General features: G+C 45.7%; 1 non-coding gene across 1 annotated transcript; it reads right to left on the reverse strand.

Annotated features, from left to right (window-relative positions):
- Window positions 1-5,600: 5,600 nt before the first annotated feature.
- Window positions 5,601-5,707, reverse strand: LOC130036259 (U6 spliceosomal RNA). The gene has a single exon (XR_008794312.1). It is a non-coding gene; the product is annotated as a U6 spliceosomal RNA (small nuclear RNA).
- Between the last annotated feature and the right edge of the window lie 5,853 nt (window positions 5,708-11,560).

Here is an 11,560-nt window from a genome sequence, read left to right on the forward strand (position 1 = left end):
CCTGTTCACTTCTGTACCCCCCAGGCTCTAGAATAGGGTGTGTGTGGTCCATAACAGATAACCAAATATTTGCTGCATGATTGACTACGTTTTGAGGATACAGTCATGCAATATGTTGGAACCCAAAATCTTTGGCAACATGTCTGAGCTCTTTATGATCCTTCTCAGGTTGATATGAGCCCTCTAAGGTTGATATTACTATTCTAATTACTTTACAGTGCAGGAAAGGGGGTGGTGAGAAGTTCCCTCCTTTCTTCCCATTTATTTGTCTTGGGATTTGGGGCCACATCTAGCAAATACTCAGGGGCTGTTCCTGGCACTGTGCTCAGGGGTCACTCCAGGCAGAGATCTGGAGACTGCATGTGGTGCCAGGGATAGAACCAGGGTCAGCTGTGGCAAGTGTCTTAATCCCTGTACTATCTCTTTAGGATCCCCTTCCAGGTTTAAAATTTTATCAGAGATTTCTTCATCCATAAGAATGGAGGAAAATGGAGCAATGGGATCTCTCTGGGGGGCACCCATAGGCCAAGTTTGTGGTAGGACTCCAGTCTGTGGGGAGACCCACCAGGTTCCGCACATAATTCTTCCGCCTCGGGTTCATTCTGAGCACACCCACCCACGCAGTCATTCATGTCCTTTTACAATGATTCATGCCATGTGTGCTGTGAATTACAGTCGCTAGTGTGCTACATGCAATGCTAGGGAAAACCCCTGATCACATTTGGGCGTCTCCCCAGTCTCCGCTAGAAAGAGGGTCTCCAATAGGGCCTGCAGGTCAAATTCCAATTCTTTTAACTCAGAAAAAGCAAATGTCCATGAAATACTAATTTGGTGGAGTTCTGGCTCAGAGAAGGACTCGGAATGTTAGCCCTGGAGTGGTTGAGGTTAAAACCGGCACCTCCTAGCTCAGCCAGGCTGCCTGGAAGCAGGGAGAGAGAGATTTATAAACTTGTCACTTCCCTCCTGCCAGAGCCATCGCATTCAAAAACCCGGTTTGACTCCCATTGCCTTCTCTAAGCCCGCAGCCTCCTCAAACAACTGAAAGTAATAAGCATAGTTTAAGTGCTGTGTCTTTCTTAATTAAAATCCATCCAGAAGGGGATGCCAGAGTTATTTTTGTCCATGTGGCAAAGGAAGTTCCATTAAATTCATTCTGGCTTCTACACAAAGTCCAATGGGGAGGTGCGTGCGTGCATGTGTGTGTGTGTGTGTGTGTGTGTGTGTGTGTGTGTGCGCGCGCGTGTGTGTGTGCGCGTGTGTGTGCAAGCACACGTGTGCCCATGCACAATCATGCATGTGTGCTTGTGTGTATGTGCATGATCCTACACACATGTGCACAGAAGTTTGGGGGGCTACCCAGAATGCTTTAATGGCCCCCAACAGAGGTCTGATAGAAATTCTCTAGGAAGGCTTTTGGAGCCCCTGGGAATTGCTTTCTGCAGTGCATCAGGCCAGTGAATGAATGGCTCTGGCATCTCCTCTCACAATCTTGCAAGCTGGTTCTGAAGACACCCCTCTCCCTCTCTTCCCTACCCTCCGCCACAACACACACACACACACACACACACACACACACACACACGCGCGCGCGCGCGCGCGCACACACACACACGCACACACACGCACACAGCTTCTCTGTGCAGGGTGCGTCTCCAGCTCTCTCCACAGAGGCCCCACATGCTTGGCAGCTCTCCTTGGAAAGACGGCCTGCCAGAGCAGCTGTGTCAGCCCGGCTTCCCCAGCTAAACACTGCAGGAACGCCAGCAGGGAGCCCTCTGCTCACCCTAGGCCTCTTTCCAGGGGACAACTCCCAAGAGCAAACCTCCCAGGAAACCACATCCCGAGAGCAGGGAACTCACATGGAAAAAGCAAGGCGGGGGGAAAGGGAGGGGATGGAGGAGAAGGCAGGACACACACTGGAGCGGATCTCTGCTATGTTCCCTGGGAGGAAGAGCATGCTTTTCAAGGGCAGGAGTGGATCTCTGTGTGGGAGGACAGTTGGCTGAAAGATGAAGGCCTTGGGGGCCTGCTTTTCATTTCCAGCACATTCTTCTTTCCCATCACCTGGCCCTGAGCCCTCGCTCTGACTGCTCATGGTTTGAAATGTGTCTTGAGCTCTTAGTAATTGATAGGACTCTGAACCGATCAAGCTGGTTCTTCACCAGAGGCTCTTCCCTTTTGACTGGGAAAAAGTTGCTGTAAGCGAGTTGGGAAGAAGAGAAGCTAGGACAAGGCTTAGGGCGCTTACCCTGCAGGCAGGTGACCCTGCTTTGATCCCTGGCACCACATGGTCCCTGGAGCATCGAAGCACTCTGCTCTGGAGGTGGGTCAGATAATAGCGAGTACTGCAGGTCCTGCACAGGGTCACATCCTCAGGACCCAGCACTGTACAGCCAGCTGAGCATCACTGGGAGGGACCCCCCCCAAAAAAGCCCCTCCTGATCATTCTAGGAAGAAGCCCTCAAATTTGAGGGAAGGAAATGGGGTATAAATGGGATATCTGGGGAGTTCTGCACCCAACAGGAAAATAGGAGGATATTTACAGGTCTGAGAAGGGGGCTCAGAAAAGAGAGAAAACAGAGCAAGAAGTGGCAGTTGTGGGCACTTCTGCTCCCACAGAAACTCAGGGTCAAGCCCAGGGATGCTGGGGCGGAGAGGGGAGGAAAAATGTTCCACAGGAGATACCAGGACCCCAAGGGGAAGCGGGAGAACTGAATATGGAAAGGCAGAGCAGAGCTCTCTGACAGACCATCCAGTGGGGCTCTCGGCAGGAAGGAGAACTGGGAAGAAGCTAGCTAGGGTAGAGGCTGAGGTTTGGAGGGCAGAGGCTTGTGGATGTCTGCTTGGTACAGAGTCCCTTGGTGTGAGACACAGAGGATGGAATCAAGGAACGATGAAAATCAAACTGAGTTGTGTGCAGGGTGCAGGGATTCACCTCTGAGTGTCAAATCTGGAACCACACCCAAAGCTCCTAAGGAGACTGTGGGATCCATTTCCCGGGATGCTACCTAGAAACCAGAACTGCTCAGGGACCAACACAGAGCCATGAGTGGCATAGACCTAAACCCACCCCAACCTAAGGTCCACAAATTCCATGCCCTTCCCCAAAAACTGTCTGCAGGAAGAGAAGGTGGAGTGCAATGAAGGGAAAGGTTTCAAACCTTTGTTCTTTGAATTGACTAAATACTTAAGCCAAAGAAATCAAGCTGAATGAATGGGTCTTTTACATCGGAAAAGAAGAAATTAATTTTAATTGGCCAATTAAGTTTCTTTGGGACCCAAATATAGAAGAAATCAATTGTAGATATTTTTAAGAGCTCCATTCCCCCCTCCCCTCCACATACCACTGCAATGCAGTCTAACATGTTTAACCTCTTTATAATAATACCCCCAATGCATTTATAAATGGTTTGCTATTAGACAAGTCATTTTCATGTACGTGATCTTGGAACTTGTCAAATCAAACTAACTGTTTTTATTCCAACTACGAATGCAGAGAGCAGAGATTCCTTGATGACAAAAAATTTGTCCAAGTTCAACTTCTTCTTCCAGGTCTGTAGACTGCTCAATCTCCAGCTACAGCAATGATTCTCACTCAAGGACAGTTTTTATTGTCACCACTCAGTGGAGGACATGCCACAGACATGTAGCTGGTAAAGTCCAGGGATGCCGCTAGACATCCTGTGATACTCCAGATGATTCTCACAGTTGAGATGTCTCTGGCCTCAATGTCAAGGGGGCTATAGTGGGTAAATCTCCTAAATGCTGTCAGGGATTCATCTCCTGCCATGCTTATCAAAATGGACCTGCACCAGAACCAAGGTGATCACAGTTTAATCTGGGAGACTGGGGGAGGGGGGTGGATGGGTCAAATGTCTTATTGGAAGATCAAGATGAAATTGAGTTCACCAAAGCTGGGAACACCCAGGGGCAAAGTCAGAGCAAAATCGTTTTCTCTCATCTGGAAAAGAAAATTATGTTCGGTAACAATTCATAAATGAAAACAAACAATAACAGACAGAAAGTGGAGGACTTCTTTTTTATTGAATGTCATGTGCAAAATCGTATTGGTTTAAAAAAAATAGTGAATCTTTTGCAGTGATGTAAAGAAAAAGGAAAAAGTGCCTGTCCTGGAGGCAGGTGTGGGAGAGGGGGAGGCTGAAGTGAAACTAACATTGATGGAGGGAAGTGGACACTGTGTGCCTGGAACTCAATCATGAATAACTACCACGGAGAGTGGTAGATTAATACTCTTCCGTGTGTGTGTGTGTGTGTGTGTGTGTGTGTGTGTGTGTGTGTACGCTGGTGATTGAACCCTCACACATGCAGAGCAACTGTTCTGCCACTGAGCCACATATCTGGCTTGTAGACGCATATTTTAAAAATCAATATATTTTTTAAGTGTAAGTATGTTTGCATATGTGTGATGCTAAGTATGAAGCCCAGGGCCGTGTACATGTCCAATCTGTGCTCTTCTATTGAGCTAAGTTCCCAGCCCCCAAAGATTTCATTTTAAAAGAAAAATCATAGACTTGCATACTGGTCTGTTATATACTAAATAAGGAGTCAACAAATTCTGTATTTTTGCTTTAAGCACTGCGGGTTGTCAATGACTGTCTGAATTTAGTTTTGAATATTTGTGTTTACTTTTAAATCTAATTTTTAAATGAATCTCTTTTTTTCTTAGTATAAGTATTTTTTTGCATATGTTTAGTGCTAGGATGGAACCCAAGACCTTATACATGCTAAACTTGTGCTCTCCTGTTGAGCTAAGTTCCCAGCTCCCAAAGATTTCTTTTTTTTTTTTTCTTTTTGGGTCATACCCGGCACTGCACAGGGATTACTCCTGGCTCACACACTCAGGAATTACTCCTGATGATGCTCAGGGGACCATATGGGATACTGGGAATTGAACCCAGGTCAGCCGCATGCAAGGCAAATGCCCTACCTGCTGTGCTATCGCTCCAGCCCCCAAAGATTTCATTTTAAAAGAAAAAATCATAAACCTTCACACTGGTATGTTATAATAAAGAGCCAAAAAATTCTATGTTCTTGCTTTAAGCACTGTGGGTTTATTAATGACTGCTTTAATTTGTTTTTGGAGATTCATGTTCAATAGAATTATAAAACTGGAATTGTCTACTTTATAATCTATTTTTTAAAAAATGGGCTGGAGTGATAGCACAGCAGATAGGGCATTTGCCTTGCACGAAGCCAACCAGGCTGACCTGGGTTGGATTCCTCTGCCCCTCTCGGAGAGCCCGGCAAGCTACCAAGAGTATCTCGACTGCACAGCAGAGCCTGGCAAGCTACCCATGATGTATTTGATATGCCAAACAATATCTTAAATTTTATTTTACTATGATATGTGATATGCCAAACACAGTAACAAGTCTCACAATGGAGACATTACTGGGTCCACTCGAGCAAATCGATGAACAATGGGAGGACAGAGCTATAAACTTTTAAAATTAATCTACATTTTTTTTACATGTGTATGATGTTAAGGATGGAATCCAGCGTCACCTGCATGCTAAGTCTGTGCTCTTCTATTGAGATAAGTTCCCAGCCCCAATAAATTTTATTATATTTATTTTCTTAAAAATAAGGAGTGTTTCACAAATTTGCATGTCACTCTTGCACAGGGACCATGCTAATCTTCTCTGTGTTTTTTCAGTTTTAGTATATGTGCTGCTAAAGTAAGCACTAGATTTCATTTTAAAGGAAAAAGACAACAGACCTGCAAACTGGTCTGTTACAATAATAAATAAGGGCTGACAAATGCTATGTTCTTGCTTTAAGCACTGAGAGTTTGTCAATGACTGTCTCAACTGGTCTTTGCATATTCATATTCAGTAGGACTATGCAGTTGGATTTGTCCACTTTTCTTGACACATAATTAGGCAAAGAAACATTTTCGTCTAAATTTTGAATTTTTTCCCCCCACCAAACAACAGGTTTTACAAACTAGGAATTTTAATGTATGAAGGCAAGTTTGGTAGAGATGCATAAAATATCCAATTTCTGAAAAAAAAAAATCCAGAAATTGCAACATAGATTGTTTTGGTTTCCCTTCAGACTCTATTATTCTAGCACCATTCTAAAGTCACCACAGTCAAAACACCCCGACATAAACAGGATCAAAATGTCCATCATGTTTGGTGAGACTTAAATTTTCATCTGCATAAAAAGAGGAAATGGCCAAATAACATAGAACATCAACACTGGCATTTACTTTTTGTTGTTGAGTTGTTGAGATATATATATTCTAAGGTGATATATTATCTGACATTTTAAAGCTTATTACTAAGTATTTTAATTTTACTATCTTAAATTTTATTTTACTATCGTTTAGGTAGCAAGGCTATAATAGTGCTAATGTTTATGGTATTAATAGACAAAGTTATTGTACCCCACCAACACCAAAGTGCTCAGAAATTTCCCTAATGTCCTTACTCAAGGGTTAGCATTAAAAAAAGTCTCTCCAGACAGTAACCTCGACTCTCCCCTTATTGCCTATATCCAGCTCGTCCACTCAGCAGTCCAGCTGCCCAGCCCTTGGTACACATCTTTCTGGACAAGGTAAGTCTCATTACTCAGGCGACTGAGTGCAGATCTGTGCAGTAAGGCAGCCCACACAGAACCACAGTATCCGATATTGGTTCCATCCTGCTAATGTCGCCGTATTTGTGCAAGCCGTGTGGTGTTGGGGGATCCAACCCACAGAACCGGAAATGCTAGGCAGGCACTGCAGGATTTGAGCCACACCCCAGTCCCAGTTTCTTTTCTTTTTTTCCTTATTTAAATCTCTGCAAATAGCATATGAAAATACAGAAACATCCCAAAAAATAAAGAGTCCAGGTTGAATGAGTAGGTTTGGAATCAACCCATGCATTATAGACAGTCTCAGTCCACCCCTTCCCCAGGCGCTGGCAGTTGGTGAACACATGGTGAACACTGGTGACATGGTAGAAGCCAGGCATGGGAAGAGGAGGATGGCTGGAACACTTGGGGGTGGAGGGAGCTAAGGTTCAGGGCAGGGAGAGCTGCCTCCCAGCAGGAGGCTAGAGGCATCTCTTGGGGAAAGTGATGCTGCAGTTCAGCATGATGAATGGGAGTGTCCAGACCCGGAGCACCTGTGCTGAGGCCCAGGAGCTGGTGGGTGGAGGCAGTCAGTGCAGTCAGATTTTTGCATCTGCAATTCGGATCCTCTCTGTCTTTGGGGTTCACATGGCGAAGAGCAGGAGAGGAGACAGAGCACCGGATAAAGCTGGAACATCAGGGGCTCTGCATGTCTGAGGCTGGATGAGAGACTCAGCAGGTCTCTCTCCTCCAGATGGCACTGTTCTCGTCTGAACACAGCAAGGACTGACCCTATAAAACCTCTCCTCCCTCCCTTCCTCCCTTCTTCCCTCCCATCTCTCCTTCTCCTGCTGTCTCTCAATCTCTCCCGCTCTCTTTCCATCTATGTCTCAATTTCTGTCTCTCTCTCTCTCTCTCTCTCTCTCTCTCTCTCTCTCTCTCTCTCTCTTTCTGAGGTCATTGCTGGTGGTGGTCAGAGGCCCATGCGGTGCTGGGAATCAAGCCTGGGGCTCCTACATGCCAATCACAAGCTCTATCCCTTTGAGCCATCTCTCTGGCCCAGATGAATATCTCAAAAGCACCCTCTGACCTGACAGTTACCATGAGATTGCTAAAACATGAGGGGTGAGGGTCTGTGCACAGAAAGGGGCCTTCCAATCCCATCGCTCCATGAGTGAGGCACTCTTAAGAGAGTCAACTGAGGTTTACAAGGTCAGTTAGTGATCGGTGGATCAGGGCACACAGGAAGTTGGGACTTTTTCTATGTATCCGTCTGTCTGGGGCCTTGAATCTTATTCTCCTCTCCCCCCGCCAGGGCCTCTCCCCTGCCTCTCTCCCCTCCACCCCCCTATTTTAGCCCCCCTGCACCTCCATATACAGGAGGGAAGAAAGGAGAGCCAGCAAATGAATGGCCGTCTCAGCACACAGACAGCTCACCCCCAGCGGCCCACTGTGAACTGTGAGACCAAGGGAATCTCATTTTCTTTTTGCTCTTCTACCCCCCCACCCCCGCCCACCCCCCGTCTTTGCTTCAATCACTTTTCTTCTATTTCCGAGCTTCATCTTCATTCAGAAGGAAGAAAGGCACTTTGGTCTCTTCACAAGGCTTTTGTGTGCGCCCGCTTCCCTCTGTAGTTGTGGGGTGGGGTTGCGGGGGAGAGGGGTTCAGTAAGAAGAGTGAAGGGGTTTCTACAATGCTGCCAGGCGGAGCTAAGGTGGGACAGTCTTGGTCGGCAACAGGAACCTCGTCCAAGGACGCTCATATCTGGGCCTTCAGATCTCAGAAGAGAAACTTGATCAAGAGGCCGCAGGAAAGGAAGGTCCCCCTTGGGAAAAGCAGTGGGCTTCCCCTTCCTGAGTCTTTGATCGCAGAGGTAGGGTGCTAAAGGATACCCCAGGATGTAGCTCAGGGAGCAGCAAGAAGTGGCATTTAAATAGGCTTCAGTGAGAGCTAAGGAAGTTGGACTGCGTTTGTGGGTGCCTTGGAGACATAGGTGACAGGCTGGGATCAGTGCCTTCTCTTCAAGGGCCCCTCAGATGTCAGGGCTCTAGCACACAGGACCCCTTCCTCTCTGATCTTAGACACACCTGTCCTCAAAGTCGGTGTCTGCTTTAGGGAGGAGACACACCCTCTGGCGTGCTTGGGGGTTGCTCCCAGGGGTGCTCAAGGGACTGTAGTGCTGAGGCTCAAACCTGGGACTCACTCAGACAAAGCCCATGCTCGGGCTTTGAGCCATCTCATGGCCCTCCATGTCCCCTTTGACTTGAGCAGCTGTCAGGAGGACCTGAGACGCCAATAAGGAGGTACGCCATTGGACAGTGGTGTGGGGGCAGGTCAGGATCCCTTAAGTAGCCTGTGCCAGTGCAGCAACTTCCTTCCCAGACTTCTGCCTCCTGGAGAGACACATCCTCTTTCTGTCCATTCTCTCTCCTCCTTCCCAAGTCATGGGTGAATACCCAGAGATGGAGAAGTGGTCACTGGGGGAGAACAGGGTTTGGATGGGAGCTGGACCTCATGACTCAGGCAATAAGTCCATCATAACCTCTCCAAGGAAAGTCATCCAACTCTCCATTGGACTGGGGACTTCAAGACACAGTGTTCAGTTCTTCTTATCCCGAGGCTCAGTAGTGGCTTCAGATAGAAGTGTTTGAAGAGCTGCACTTGATCTGGGAGGTGCAGCTAGAAAAATCAGAAGTTAGGTGAGAAAAATAAGCTTTCTAGTTTTACTTTTAGAATGTGCTCATTTTTGAGAGGTGCCATACGAAAACTAGTTGGTACTCAGGGGTTATGCCTTCCTTAGTGTTTGAGGGTCCCTCTAGGAGACTCTCAGGGGACCTGAAGTGCTGGGGGTCAGCATGCAAAGCATGGACTCAGGCCATTGAACCCATCTCTCTTTCTCCTTAATATATACTGCTTTAGGGGAGCTTTTTAAAAAATTAGTGGCAATGGTGGGTTGTCCACCATGCTCCACTGCCAGTTGAACTTAGAGTTGAAGACTTGGTGATAGTTCTTTTTCTTTTTTAATTTTTTTTGATTTTTGTTTTTTTCTTATTTTGCTTTTTGCATCACAGCCAGTGATGCAAAGGAGTTATTCCTGACTCTGCACTCAGGAATTATTCCTGGCAGTGCTTGGGAAACCATATGGGATATCAGGGATCAAACCCAGGTCAGCTGTGTGTAGGGCAAACGCCCTCCCTGCTGTACTATCGTTCCAGCCCCTGGTGATAGTTCTAATGGGCCAAGGTTGATGTATCAGCATGAGTGGAAGACTGAGGATTCACAAACCTCACATGGAATCCAGTCTCAATCTGCAAACATCCGGTTTCTCACTGTAACATAAAGACAGTAAATGAGCAGTTCTTTAACACTCCTTCCTAAATCCGTTTCCTTGCCACGAACATATGAAAAGAAAAACCTTGCAAGTCACCAATATGAAGGGACTCAGTAATGAGTGGTCTCCATGGATTTTTTCATGCTACTTGTTAACAAATTTTGATTTTCAAAACCCAGAGAGAGATCATTTATCCTGGGCCACTTCCTTCCAGAAACTGATTTATCTCTGGTGAGGTCAAGGTAGAGGTTCTATTTCATGAACTTAAAGGTCTATTTCAAAAGATGAAGTCAAGCTCAGAGAAGGTGACCTCCAGAAAGTTGCCATTCTATCTCTACTGAGCCTGTGTCCGTTGGTGACAAGCATCCTCAGTTTTCAAAAATATGAGATTCAGCCAAATAAGCATTTCTTCTCCCTGGTCCCACCTGATCCCACCCCCACCCATCCATCTCCCTAGTGGTTCTGCTTTGAGCCTTGAGCCAGCATAATTTTTTCTTCAAATTCGTGCTTCATTTCATCTATGAAGGATCAATTCAAGCCCTGGAAGACTAATCCCAGGGGTTTTTTATTATTTTAGATTTGCTGGAGGTCAAATAAACCACCCACTCCCTCATTAAATCCTTTATGACCACAAATAGATATCAGGCTCTTTTATCATTTCCACACACTACACTGGGTCAATGTTAGAACTAAGAAAGTGGGAGGAAGACATCTGTCCTTTTTTTTTCTTCACTTGGAGGCCTGGGGGGTTGAGCCACAACCAGCAGTGCTCATGGGCTATAGCGGGCTCTGTGCTCAGGAGTGAGCCCTGGGAGTGACCAAGTGCTGCTCAGGCAGGGCTTCTTAAATCCTTTCACTCCTGGGCCAGAGAGAAGGAACAGAGGCTAAAGCACTTCTCTTGCATGCGGCCAACTCAGGTTCAATCCCTGGCACCACATGTGGTTCCTGAGCACTGGCAGGAGTGATCCCTGAACACAGAGCCAGGAATAAGCTCTGACTGCCAGTATGGCTCCCAAAGCAAACTGAAACTCTTTCAACTTGCGACCTTTTTCATTTGAGAAATTTTATGCAACCCCAGATAGATGGGTATTAAACAGATTTACAAATAAAACATTTGCTGATAGTAAGTTGAATTTATTTGAAAACACATTTTAACAGTTTCCTTGATCACCATCATCAGCTATGTGTCCCCAGATAGTACTTACAGTTTGTGGTACCACTGAATTCAAAGTCTTTTGTTGACAGGACAACATCATCCCCACTTCTGTCTCCCTAGATTTGCTATCCCATTAAAACTTTGTTTTTTAAGGTCAATAATTATTTACCTATATATTAATATATGTAGATGGTTTGATCAACTGAACACCAGTAATAAAGGTAACCATACATCATACTGAGGTAATATATTTAGTGTAGTGAGAAAATAAAAATAATAATCTCATTCTACAGATAATATTATAACTAAATAGGATAAAGGGAACCAGTATAAGACTTTCAAGCACAGAAATGTATTCCCCTCATATTAGATGAGGGGAAAGAATGATTTTGAAGAAAAATCTGACATACAAAAATTCCAATTGCATTCCTTACATGGATTTTTGCTAGGTATCAAATCACCAAGGGGGTTTAGAGTTCATTGGCTACAT

Source organism: Sorex fumeus, unplaced genomic scaffold, assembly GCF_029834395.1.
Source record: "Sorex fumeus unplaced genomic scaffold, SorFum_2.1 ptg000063l, whole genome shotgun sequence".
NCBI classification, from domain to species: domain Eukaryota; kingdom Metazoa; phylum Chordata; class Mammalia; order Eulipotyphla; family Soricidae; genus Sorex; species Sorex fumeus.